Genomic DNA, 12297 nt, shown 5'->3' on the forward strand with positions numbered 1-12297 from the left:
TATTGTCGCAGCACTGTTAACAATAATTGCATCAAGTATTACATTTTTTTTCTGTCTGAAAGGCCAGTGTTGTGACGCGTCAGTGGCTGACGTGCGATTGCACAGCTTTCCACTATTTATCATTGTCTTTTTATCTGCCGCCGCCAGCCCTTGCCCTGACTGCAGTGCATATGGCTGCTGTTGCAGGTCTTGCTTTCCCAAACAAGTTTAATAACGAGAGGCCAGCATCTTTGTAGCCCTATATGGAATCTCCGCTGTGTGCTGCGTCTGGGTCAGACGGCTAGCTTGAAAGTACATTTCTATTCCTGTCTGAAATTTGACAGATTAAATCTATTAATCCACACATTCATTTTTTTTTTTACTATTATAGATATTGTTTATCACAACACTGATGGCTTTCTTCTCATTTGATTTGATAAGGTTTGTTGAAATAAAAACAATGTTGTAATATTAATTAAATGGAGATGAATTTTATGATATCTTTAAGTCCTCTTTCATGCCTGTTACCATAGAAGGGCATTGTTCTACCTGTCAGTAATCCTCAGCACTCAGCACAGTGTTCTTTCATTGTTGAGACCAACCATACAAGTAGTACAGCACTTCACCAACTGGCAAAATGTATTTCCTGTCTCCTTGAAATGCATCAACAATGTGAGCTTATCATCAAGAGTGTCTGAGTGCTTCATAAGAGCTCAGCTAATACAATGCGGGCCTTAAGTATACAGGCCTAATAGGTTAACTTATTAACACTGTGTCCATGCCCGTAGTGTTTAGTTTATGAGTGATTTGAGCATTATAAAAACCACCCTGGCGTCTGATACATAATCTGCTAATATTGACATCTCACAAGTGACTGTGAAACTCATTGGAGGCAGACAGGAGCTGTAGTCTGAAAAGCCAGAGGACAAGAGAGCAGAGAGAGTGTAGAGAAAGAGGTGAAGGCAGACAGGAGCTGTAGTCTGAAAAGCCAGAGGACAAGAGAGCAGAGAGAGTGTAGAGAAAGAGGTGAAGGCAGACAGGAGCTGTAGTCTGAAAAGCCAGAGGACAAGAGAGCAGAGAGAGTGTAGAGAAAGAGGTGAAGGCAGACAGGAGCTGTAGTCTGAAAAGCCAGAGGACAAGAGAGCAGAGAGAGTGTAGAGAAAGAGGTGAAGGCAGACAGGAGCTGTAGTCTGAAAAGCCAGAGGACAAGAGAGCAGAGAGAGTGTAGAGAAAGAGGTGAAGGACAGGAGACATTGACTACACTGGCTATACTAGAGCCTGAGGGAGATTTTGGTCCTCAGAGGGTGACAGATGGTTACTGGAATGTAATGTTTCTCACCTCTCCATCTTCTCCTTGGTCTCTCTCTCTAATTCACAGGCCTTGGTTTTTAATGCCAAAGCTCATGCTATATATATTTTTTGCTTTCAAATATTTCTGTATTTTCTGTGAAGTGGCTCCTGAATGGAATGGTTGCAGGGATGCATGGAGGGAGAGGGAATCCGCTATTCTTTCTCCCCCCTTCTTTCTTCCGTCTTCCCGGCAAAGGTTCCTCCTGCCATTCAGAGAGCTCCCTCCCTGCGCCATGCTGCATATAATGTTTGTTCTCCATGAGCAAACAGATTGTAAACTGGCTGATCATTTTTGCACTGACATTGTCATTTACAGCTGTCAGCCCTTCTCGTCTGGCCCTGTTTGCTTTATTCAAATATGAGAGAGTGGACCTTCCTCTGAATTAAAATCACATCAGGCCCACTTCCATTCCTGGCCTTATCTCAAACTCATTGGAGGCAATCACTTGGTTGACTGACTGCTTTGCTGTTGCCATGGAAACTAAAAAGTATTGGCGTGGACTTCAGGCAGGTACTAAGGACAACTTGGAAGACCTGAACAGTGGTGTGTATTCATGGATGCCAAGGGAAGCCCGGCTTCCCCAAATATTTAACCAATATGAAAACACAGAGAGACGAAAGAGAAACAATTTTTTATTTTTCTATTTAAAATATTTTTAAAATATGAATTCCAATCTGCAAGCTGAATCTCAGGAATCATCAGAGCGAGGGAAACAGCGCCCCTCTGTCTCTGTATGTAGCCCATGTATCTGATGCTGTCTGGACCAAAAGAGTATGACATGTTGCAGCCGTAGCATTTGATTGATGCCAGCAATCGCTTGGCCTCCCTTGATAAAACAAAATCTAAAACAATTATCCAATCAACGTTGAGCTGAGCACAACTGTGGGTTGTCCTAGTGCAGCAAAACGCCCCCGAAGGGATGCCAGTTTGGATTTGGCTTCACACCAATCAAATCACATCCAAAGCAAAACGTCATTGTCAGAAAAAGGTGTCTGTTTCTGGTCTGTCTGTGTTGATGTCCTGCAGTAGCTAGCTTGTTAAATCAGCCCTTTCTTAAGCCATAGATGGAGATGGGGATTTGGACTTGTGGTTTTGTCTTAATACTCTGTACAGTACAATGATTATGACGGCGATACTGATCTAACCATAAATTAATATGCTGTGTCAGTGGCCTGAGACGATTGACGTTCAGTATGTAGCCTATGTAGCCTAGTAGGCTCACGTTAACTAGCTAGCTAACTTAACTGGTTCATTGTTGCCCATGCTAGGAACTTAGGCTACTAAGTGTTTTAGCTAGGTAGCCTATGAGAACAAAAACTGAAAGCATACTTTTTGACAGAACCATAGATAGTTTCGCCAACATGAAAGAGAGGAGAATGGCATCTACAAGTAGGGTGATTCAACTTTTTACTTATGCACGCACGCACGCACACACACACACACACACACACACACACACACACACACACACACAGAGACAGAAAGCACCACTATGGACAGACACGTTGTATTTAGCAACATTGGACTAAATAGTTTTTGGTATCTTTAAGCTTGTTTTCACTGATTTAAACTAAGCATATATAGCCTTGTTGATTTGATGATGTTTAAATGTTTAAGTGTAAATGGTGCTGGAATAGCGGTGCTCCTGTTGTCTTGTTGCTGACTTGACAAATGGTGCTGGAATAGCGGTGCTCCTGTTGTCTTGGTGCTGACTTGACAAATGGTGCTGGAATAGCTGTGCTCCTGTTGTCTTGTTGCTGACTTGTTGATTTGATGATGTTTAAGTGTAAATGGTGCTGGAATAGCGGTGCTCCTGTTGTCTTGGTGCTGACTTGACAAATGGTGCTGGAATAGCGGTGCTCCTGTTGTCTTGGTGCTGACTTGACAAATGGTGCTGGAATAGCTGTGCTCCTGTTGTCTTGGTGCTGACTTGTTGATTTGATGATGTTTAAGTGTAAATGGTGCTGGAATAGCGGTGCTCCTGTTGTCTTGGTGCTGACTTGCGGTAACTCTGTGGTTGTAAATCAGTAGTTGTTAAGTTAACAGTTGAGACCATGCTGTAGGTCATGTAGGCCTAACTGTTTGTTACATACAATATTTGCTTTGTGGACTTCACTGGACAGATATTTCTCTCCAGCTGTGTGATGAAACAAACGTATGTGTAGTTGAATTTCTTCCACCACTGTGTGACTGTTGTCTTTTTGTTGTCTCTGCTTTATTGTATATTATGAACGAATGGGTCATAGAGCAAACAACGCAATTATCACAACATAGGTTGTAATATGGCTTTTTTACTGGCTTGGCTTGGCTTCCAGGTTGATTTTACCCACACACTGCTACTGCTCCTGAAGTGTCCAGGCAGTCACCTTGTGTCTTCTTTCACTGACTCCCGAGACACTGATAACTTGTCTTATTTGACCAGAAATGAATGAATTTCCTCCATATTCAAAATGTATAATCAACATGTGATGTTTGAAGAAGAATTGTGTTTTTTTTCTTACTACTTTATTACACCATATTTAACTATAGGCCTTCCTCGACTGTTAGTTGTACATAGACGGGATAAAGGAAGGGATTGAAGAGCGATTGTATGTCAAATAACACAAATAGTTGTCTATGTAGTTGCTGTTTACAGTGAAACAGTCACTGCAGAAGGAATAGCAGGCTGCTACATGCTGATTGAGTGCAGCATTTTGGTTTCCTCATATGTTGGTATCTAGGAGGCAACTAAATCGTTGATGAATGCAAAGATGTACTTGTTATTTTTAGACACAGGTGGGGAGGCTTTCTGATTCCACGGTAGTAGGCATTGTGTCATCACGCTGTAGAATCCTGCCACCCGAGTTCTGCTTACAATAAATCACTGTCATTGTGCTCCCACTGCTTTCATTGTGTCCTGTGTGTAAGATGGTCCATTTCGATGGGATTAACTGTAGCTAGGATCCCTGTCATAGTAGACTTAGCTCACTAAATGAAGGCTTTATAGTGTTAGTAGGAGGGGGCTTAGACAGCGGCGGCCACCCAGGTTCTTTTGGATTGTGGTGACTGTCTGCCACATGCGCGAGGCTGCAAATGAGACCTCATGGTCTGCTAGAGATGTGGCTTTTTGAAGCCCTGAACTCATGAGCTACCTGGATAGAATGGTAACCATTCATGCCAAATGGCTAATTTAACAGGCATATTTAAATGAATGGCTTGCATGGCAGCCACATGGCAACACTGGAGACAACAGACACTGACATAACTTGGTCGTGTTTGATCAACGGATTCGTGAAATGGTTCAAGTCTTAGCGTTGGCCAAACAGCTGTCTATGGAGTTTCCTGTCACTGCGTAGGACTGTTATTATGATTCGTTTTTTGCGTTAGCACAGACTCTTTTACATTTGATTCTGCCTCAGATTTTTTCAGAACGGTTCAAAGCAGTCTTTGAAGTTGGGCACCAACCTGACCAACTGAGCTTATTGATCAGTTCAGTGATTGGCCAACACACCTGGTCTTCCAGGTCGATTAAATGAAAAACAGGAAGTGCCTACGGCCCTCCAGGACCAGGGTTGGATACCCCTGCTCTAAACACATACACACACACACCCATGCACACACACACCCATGCACAGACACGCACACACACACACATATCTTTGCCTGCAGGGCAACACATGTTAGGTTAAGATAAATGCGCTAACTGTAAGCCACTCCGGCTAAGAGCGTCCGCTAAATGACTAAAATCTCAACGTAAAACTGGATATCTCTCATTAGCCATGAAAAGGATGCAGGACATCTATTTATATCCCATGCATTGTTTTTCTCATGACAGCTGAAGTACCGATCATTGTGTCCTCCATCCATTACAATTGTGCCATTTATCAGATGATAAGATATCGATGAGATACATCACTCCTTCATCTGAATTTTACATAGAATGGCGTGTTATCTGGTGCTGGCTCGTTTAGTGCAGCTTGGCAGGGTTGTGATGGTGTGTCTTTTGGGGGGCTGTGTGTTCTCCCGTCAGGGGCTCTTTGTATGCAGAAAGGGGCTTTATCTCCAAGGATTCTACTTAGCCCTGGACCTGAAGTCCCCCCACCGTCCCCCCACACGGCCCCTCCTGTGAGGGAGAGAAATTGTGTTTGTGTGCATGTGTGTGCTTGTGTGTGCGTGTGTATGTGTGCGTTGGAAGACACATTTGGTTTAAGGAACGATCACTTATTTATGAATAATAATGGTCCTCTCTGACCAAGACTAATGGAACTGCTGCATGCTTCTTAGGTGAAGGGGAAGCTTTGCAGGAGAGCCAGCAATGCACTGTTTGGACAAGCAGCGTTTACCTTCATTGATCAAGGGCTGCACGTACGCATGCATACACACACTCTCACACACGCATGCACTCACAAACACACACTGCAGATATCTGTGTGCAGGGGGGAATGATCATCTGGATGTATGCCTGGTTGTGCTAACAGTCATCTCAGTCAAGCTGACGCTACACGTAAAGACGCTGGGTCATTGCATGCTGAGTAATATTGTTTCTTATTTAGTTTAGGAACAACAGTGAGAGAGGTCGTTTGGGCTGTCTTTTACATGTATTGACCCCACTGTGTAATCATACATTCAGGTACACATACAGTCAGCCCTTCTAATCAGGGGGTGTCCATACAGCAGCGGTGGCTGCTGAGGGGAGGACGGCTCATAATAATCTCTGGAACGGAGTGAATGGAATGGCATCAGACACATGGAAACCAATTGTTTGATGTATTTGATACCATTCCACGAATGCCACTCCAGTCATCACCACGAGCCCGTTCTCCCCAATTAAGGTGCCACCAACCTCCTGTGCCATACAGAGATGTAAATTAAGCTAGCCCGCTATCCAGAGGTACTTTTAAGACCGGGTTAGGAGAAAATGTGTCAAACTAGCCCGAGATGTTCAAAGGACAAAGGAGCTGATCGTGGACTACAGGAAAAGGCGGGCCGATCAGGCCCCCATTAACAAAGACGGGGCTGTAGTGGAGCGGGTCGAGAGTTTCAAGTTCCTCAGATCACCAACGAACTATCATGGTCCAAACATACCAAGACAGTTGTGAAGAGGGCACGACAAAACCATTTCCCCCTCAGGAGACTGAAAAAATTTGGCATGGGCCCTCAGATCCTCAAAAGGTTCCACAGCTGCACTACCGAGAGCATCCTGATCGGTTGCATCACCGCCTGGTATGGCAACTGCTCGGCATCTGACTGTAAGGCACTACAGAGGGTAGTGTGAACGGCCCATTACATTGCTGGGGCCAAGCTTCCTGCCATCCAGGACCTATATAATAGGCGTGTCAGAGGAAAGCCCATAAAATTGTCAGAGACTCCAGTCACCCAAGTTATAGACTGTTTTCTCTGCTACCACAGCAAGCGATACCAGAGTGCCAAGTCTAGGACCAAAAGGCTCCTCAACAGCTTCTACCCCCAAGCCATTAGACTGCTGAACAATTCATAAAAATCGCCACCGGACAATTGACATTGACTACCCCCTCTTGTGCACTGCTGCTACTCGATGTTTGTTTGTTACCTATGCATAGTCACTTCGCCCCCACCTACATGTACAGATTACCTCAACTAGCCTGTACCCCTGCACACTGACTCGGTACCGGTGCCCCTTGTATATAGCCTCCACACTGACTCGGTACCGGTGCCCCCTGTATAAAGCCTCGTTATTCTTATTGTGTTACTTTTTATTATTACTTTTTACTTTAGCCTACTTGGTAAATATTTTCTTATTGAACTGCACTGTTGGTTAAGGGCTTGTAAGTAAGCATTTGATGGTAAAGTCTACACTTGTTGTATTTGGCGCATGTGGCAAATAAAGTTTGATTTGATTTGAGATGCAGATTTTGGAAAATGCAGTCAACTAGCCTGGCTGGCCAGTGCCCAAAATCCTTACGCTCCATCACTGTGTCCATGTCATCAATGAACATAGTTTTGTACCTAAGAGTCTCTGAAGATTGTTTTTGTTTTGATTATCACTCCATCTCTCTAGATCTCTCGCCAAGCTCATCCCTCTCCTCTTCTGCCTTCAGAGCATATACACTCGCTCACACTGAGTAAACCTTGACATGTGGATGGCAATCTTGCTCATATTTGCAGTGGGCTTTTATCAAGCGCTGATTGGTTTCCAGGACAAACTTTAGGAAATGACAACATTGCGGACAGGGTGTAAGCCAACAGACACAGCTTGTCACCAGTACGAGGTATTTACATGGACTGTTTTACTAAGGCTTCTCTTTAAAGTGAGAGGAATTCATCCATCCGTGCCCCCATAGAGGTTAAGATGAATCCGATGACCGTCCTGATCGAGTCATTACTGCCAGATTAGATCAGAGTTTCTCTTTCACCTTTGAAGATTGTTTGTATATAAAATGTAAGAGGCATTGTGTAATAAACATTGTTGCAGTGGTTTGTATTTGTCAATGTATCTCACTGACAGTTGATGGACCCATAGCATTTGCATAAAACAAATACTATGACCAAAAGTGTTTTAGGAACTGTAAATTGGACTGTGGTGAATCTGGGACATGCTCGATCATCATCACACTGTCTGATCGAGCCACTGTGTGCTAGTTAATGGCTGATACAAGCCCTTCCAAATAGCCCTCCTGTTGTGAATGGACCAGCAAGGCTCAACTTCTTCTCACTCGTGAGTTTATTCTCTCATTGTGCTGCGGTCTTGTCAGAGTTATTTTTACAGCCACTCATGTTGTCCATGTTGTTGCTCAGGTGATAGTCAATCACCTTCACAATGACCCCGGAAAAACTGTTAACCCATTACTTGTTTTTTGACTATTGAGGCCTTTCATAGAGACATATTATCTGGGCCAGTTTGGACCTAGCAGCCATGCTGTTTGCATGTGTCACAGGCCTGTCTTATCTTATCTCCATCGTTATCTCACAGTCTGGGTCCTGACCCCATGCTCCTCCTGGTTAATCAGTGATGTTGGGTTTCTCTCTCCTCTCCCTAGAGGGAACCAGATACATCTATTATCTCTCCTCATCCCCACACTGAAGCACATTCTCACCTTTGGTTCAATTCTTCCCTGCTAAATCTATGTCTTCTGCTTTCATCTCACCGTATCATTTTTAAACCCAATGAATCATCTGGAGTTGACTGTCACCTGGCCGCTGTGATACTGCACCTTTTCTGATTCCTGAGGACACGACACGCGATGGATGGTGTGTTTGTCTTACATCATCAGGCCCTATTGTGTCACACACACAGACGGCTGGATCCCAGACAGGTCACCTGGGAATTAGTGTTTCCCCCTTTGTTCCTGCTTCACTCCGCTCCAGGCCAAGGACAGCGCCCCAAATGAACACCCTATTAGCTATATAGTGCTCTACTTTTGATCAGGTCCCATAGGGCTCTGGTCAAAAGTAGTGCACTATTAAGGGGGTGGGGTGCTATTTGGGATGCATCCCAGAGCTCCCCAGCACTGCAGCTGCCCCTGGAGAAGAAGGGGAAGGACAGGCCATGTTTACCTGGCAGACAGGTGATCCTCAGCAGCTGCTTCAGTGTGCTTCCAAAACTGCACCCTATTCTCTTTAAGGTACATTGCTTTTGACCAGGGCCCATAGTGCACTATGTAAGGAATAGGGTGCCATTTGGAAAGCAGCCTCAGTCTGCCTACACACAGCACACCCCTTCCATCCCTGGACCAGCTGTTTCCCTGTCGCTTCACAGCTCTGCTACAGCTATGTGTTTAAATGGTGTTAACTGTGCATCTGTATATTGGGAGAGCACATACTTTATGCTGCCTCCATATATTCTTATTGCTGATAATGAGGCAGGTCATCATAAGTTGAGGCCAAACGTGTTTTTGTGTTATGTTCTGCCTGGGGGGCATCTCTGCGCTGAGCACCAGTCAGTTGTTGTTTAGAGTTCGAGCATGACCGTCACATCTGTCACGTCGACCGAAGCCCAGGCTCCTAACGTTCTCTCTTTGTTTCTGTGCAAATGCATTACAAACCAACTCTGTGGCTGGCTGTGGACTGCTAAGATACAGCATGCGTCCCAAATGACCCCCTATTCCCTATATTGTGCACTGCTTTTGAGTAATGCACTATATAGGGAAAAGTAGTGCCCTATATAGGGAATAGGGTATCATTTGGGAGGCAGACACAGTGGTAATCCCTCTAGTGGAGAACACTTTATCCCTGTGTCCTGGTTGCAGTGACCCTTGGGGACAGACACACTGGCTGACCCTGCACTAATGCACTGAGAACATGGAGAGGTCTTGTTAGAGGTTAATGCAGACTAAGAGGGGAAGACCACACAGGTGAGAGGAATGTGAACAGGCTCACCAATGCAATAGCAAAGTATCCATCTTCTCTGTCCATATTCAATGTTTCAAATCAAGACACCTTGCTTCTATTTTTGTGAGCCGATAAGGTAGTGAACTAGTTGGAAGTCTTGAAGTCTTGGAAGTCTTTTGTTACTAGTTGGAAGTCTTGAGGTCTTGGAAGTCTTTGATTAGGATAATAATGATAAAGTACAAGAAAATTGCCTGCAAATTGTTTTCCCATTTGTAAATAAACTTGTTTTTTAACATAAATATTTATTTATTTATTTCAATTATACAGTATATTATATAATTATTTATAAGCTTTGTACAAACTGTATCAACCTGCATTTTGAATACTTTTAATACATCAAAAATAAATGTTCAATCAACTGCTGTTTACTCTTATCCTTACTGGAAGCCCACTTTGATTGCTCTCTCGAGTCACTCCCTTTTAAAGTCAGTTCTATTTTTGCTAGCGACGCAATGAGTTAATAGCAAACCTGTTATCTATACGCCTCGGTCGGTCCCCACCCTGCAAATGGCTGTCAATCCACTGGTCACTCCAAGCTCTCACCACAGTGAAGCAAAAAAAGTCTCAAAAACTGGCCTTTAGGTCAGTTCATGGCAGAGTCCTCACCTTACCTAAAATAAGTACAGTGGGGAAAAAAGTATTTAGTCAGCCACCAATTGTGCAAGTTCTCCCACTTAAAAAGATGAGAGAGGCCTGTAATTTTCATCATAGGTACACTTCAACGATGACAGACAAAATGAGAAAAAAAATCCAGAAAATCACATTGTAGGATTTTTTATGAATTTATTTGCAAATTATGGTGGAAAATAAGTATTTGGTCAATAACAAAAGTCTATCTCAATACTTTGTTAAATACCCTTTGTTGGCAATGACACAGGTCAAACGTTTTCTGTAAGTCTTCACAAGGTTCACACACTGTTGCTGGTATTTTGGCCCATTCCGCCATGCAGATCTCCTCTAGAGCAGTGATGTTTTGGGGCTGTTGCTGGGCAACACTGACTTTCAACTCCCTCCAAAGATTTTCTATGGGGTTGAGATCTGGAGACTGGCTAGGCCACTCCAGGACCTTGAAATGCTTCTTACGAAGCCACTCCTTCGTTGCCCGGGCGGTGTGTTTGGGATCATTGTCATGCTGAAAGACCCAGCCATGTTTCATCTTCAATGCCCTTGCTGATGGAAGGAGGTTTTCACTCAAAATCTCACGATACATGGCCCCATTCATTCTTTCCTTTACACGGATCAGTCACCCTGGTCCCTTTGCAGAAAAACAGCCACAAAGCATGATGTTTCCACCCCCATGCTTCACAGTAGGTATGGTGTTCTTTGGATGCAACTCAGCATTCTTTGTCCTCCAAACACGACGAGTTTAGTTTTTACCAAAAAGTTCTATTTTGGTTTCATCTGACCATATGACATTCTCCCAATCCTCTTCTGGATCATCCAAATGCTCTCTAGCAAACTTCAGACGGGCCTGGACATGTACTGGCTTAAGCAGGGGGACACGTCTGGCACTGCAGGATTTGAGTCCCTGGCGGCGTAGTGTGTTACTGATGGTAGGCTTTGTTACTTTGGTCCCAGCTCTCTGCAGGTCATTCACTAGGTCCCCCCGTGTGGTTCTGGGATTTTTGCTCACCGTTCTTGTGATAATTTTGACCCCATGGGGTGAGATCTTGCGTGGAGCCCCAGATCGAGGGAGATTATCAGTGGTCTTGTATGTCTTCCATTTCCTAATAATTGCTCCCACAGTTGATTTCTTCAAACCAAGCTGCTTACCTATTGCAGATTCAGTCTTCCCAGCCTGGTGCAGGTCTACAATTTTGTTTCTGGTGTCCTTTGACAGCTCTTTGGTCTTGGCCATAGTGGAGTTTGGAGTGTGACTGTTTGAGGTTGTGGACAGGTGTCTTTTATACTGATAACAAGTTCAAACAGGTGCCATTAATACAGGTAACGAGTGGAGAGCAGAGGAGCCTCTTAAAGAAGAAGTTACAGGTCTGTGAGAGCCAGAAATCTTGCTTGTTTGTAGGTGACCAAATACTTATTTTCCATCATAATTTGCAAATAAATTCATTAAAAACCCTACAATGTGATTTTCTGGATTTTTTTTCTTCTCATTTTGTCTGTCATAGCTGACGTGTACCTATGATGAAAATTACAGGCCTCTCTCATCTTTTTAAGTGGGAGAACTTGCACAATTGGTGGCTGACTAAATACTTTTTTCCCCCACTGTAATTAGAGTTTTTTTTTTCAAATTTGAAAATGACTCATGCTTTTCCCAAAAAATATAGACTTACAAATTAGCCAATTTTTCTTATTGGTCACAATTGCTGTTTGATTTATCTTCTTTAAAAATGACAGTTGTCATAAATACACACATTTCTCACATTTGTACAAATAGTATACAATATGTGATAACTACAGTCATTCGTGCCTTGTAGGAGTTGGATGATAATAGTGTAATAGTGAATGTGGAATATATATTGTGTCCTCATTCTAGCCGAGCCGTGAGATTCCCAGTAGCCATGCTCATTTCCTCTCATCCCTTACTTTACAACTTTACACCTTCTCTTCTGTTGGTTTTGTCTGTTTGCATCAAACACCTTTATCTTTTTACTGATAATTCA

This window comes from Salmo trutta, chromosome 35, assembly GCF_901001165.1.
Source record: "Salmo trutta chromosome 35, fSalTru1.1, whole genome shotgun sequence".
NCBI classification, from domain to species: domain Eukaryota; kingdom Metazoa; phylum Chordata; class Actinopteri; order Salmoniformes; family Salmonidae; genus Salmo; species Salmo trutta.